The sequence below is a fragment of the Microtus ochrogaster genome, unplaced genomic scaffold (assembly GCF_000317375.1).
Source record: "Microtus ochrogaster isolate Prairie Vole_2 unplaced genomic scaffold, MicOch1.0 UNK73, whole genome shotgun sequence".
NCBI classification, from domain to species: domain Eukaryota; kingdom Metazoa; phylum Chordata; class Mammalia; order Rodentia; family Cricetidae; genus Microtus; species Microtus ochrogaster.
In genome coordinates, this window is record NW_004949171.1 from 1,084,187 (window position 1) to 1,086,204 (window position 2,018).

The 2,018-nt window shown below is 38.9% G+C and overlaps 1 pseudogene; it reads left to right on the forward strand.

Moving 5' to 3' along the window:
- The first annotated feature begins 1,131 nt into the window (after window positions 1–1,131).
- Window positions 1,132–2,018, forward strand: LOC101996014 (annotated as a pseudogene).

Consider the following 2,018-nt stretch of genomic DNA (forward strand, 5'->3'; position numbering starts at 1 on the left):
AACACAGAAGTCGACCAATGGAATCGTATAGAAGACCCGAATTTTAACCCACAAACCTATGATCACCTCATTGATTTTTTTTAAAGGTTTTTGCTTAAAAAGGCAAGATTGATTGCAATATTAGCATTTAAGATCTTGGCTTTCTTTAGCAAGGAGGAAAGAGAAAACTGGCTATGGTAGAGTGTGGGGGCTGCTCACAGAAGTGCATTCATTTGTTGTTTTGTTTTTCATTTTTTAGACTCTGTAGCTTTGGAGTCTGTCCTGGAACTACCTCTTGTAGATCAGACTGGCCTCAAACGCACCGAGATCTGCTCATCTCTGCCTCCTGAGTGCTGGGATTAAAGGCTTGTGTGACCCACGCCTGGCTGCATTCATCTTGTAATAATGCATCTAGTTTCACAGAAATGGATGTGTGTCAATTTGTGAAAGTGCATCATCTAACAAGTATTTTAGTGGTTAACTGATTTTGGTATAAATCAGTAGTAGAGTATCCAGCAAGTAGGAGGCCCTAAATTCAACTCACAGCAAACCCAAAATAAAAACAAAGAAAATTTAATTATTATATTCATATTACAGACTCTAGCCTATTTGCCATTATGAGATAAATATGTATTTGATTAATCATGTCCAAAGATATATACTATTAATAAAAATTTTGTCATACATAAGTAGAGAATGTAGAAATATTTTGTTCTAAAACACACTGCAATCTAAGATTGTAGCAAAGAAAAATTTGTACATTAAAGTCTCCCTTGGGGTCGTATTTTAGGTCTCCAGAGAAACCATCAGTCAACCCAAATACAGCCATCACACTGTAATATCCACCTATTTCCACCATGCACAGAAGATCATAAACAAAATTATAATTTCATCTCATTCTTTATTTCTCAATTGGGAAATAGAAGGAAAGCATGGTCCATAGAATTTCCAGTTATTTGATGAATTAAAAACATATTGTGCCATATAAGCAAGTTCTTACATCATAAGAATGAATAATTAGTGTTAGTGACAACAGAATGGAAGGATGAAGATAAAATTTATCCTCAGTTTCATACCCTGGGTATGTCTGCATCCAATCCTGTCACACAGATAACCAAGAACAGAATGGGGGCATTTTTTTATTAGCAAAATATGTTCATTCTGATGGGAGTTCCAGGTATTCTTAGCTGGCAGCACTGGCTCTCCCTGCCTCTGGTTCTGCTCTATTCTTTGGATCTCATTGCCAACACACATATTGTGACTGTCATTTGCCAAGAGGCATCACTGCACCAGCCTATGTATTGCATAGGCATCCTGGCTATTGTGGACATGGGCCTGGCAATTACCATCATGTCAAAGATTGTGGTTATCTTGTGGTTCAGTGCTAAGACCATCAGTTTCATTGAATGCTGTACCATCCTCTTTTTGTTGCCATGGAGTCAGACATCTTTGTCTGCATGGGTATAGATAGGTATGTAGCAATTTGCTGACCACTGAAGTACACTTCAATAGTTACTGAATCTTTTCTGATCAAAGCAACTTTGCTTATGGTCCACAGAAATTATGTAACTCCCAAGTCAGTTCCTGTGTTGGTTGCTCAGGGAAATTACTGTTCCCAGAATCAAATCAACCACTATTTTTGTACTAACTTGGGGGTCACTAGCCTGTCTTGTGATTGCAGGGAAATCAGCAGCTTTAACCAGCTGGTCTGGACAACCTGGCTTGGACAATCATGGGAGTTGACCTGGGTTTGATTATAATTTCATATGCTTTGATTCTTCTGAACTCTGCAGAAGCGGCATCTAAGGCCTTAAATACCTGCACCTCTCACCTCATCCTAATCCTTTCTTCTACACTGACATTGTTGTCCTTTCCATCACTCATAGTGCAAAAATGAAAGTTCCCCTCATCCCGGTTCTGCTGAACGTGCTGCACAATGCTATCCCCCTGCTCTGAACCTCATGGTGTATGCACTCAAGAACAAAGAGCTAAAACAAGGCTTATACAAGGTGCTTAAGATGAATGTCCAAGGAGACTAA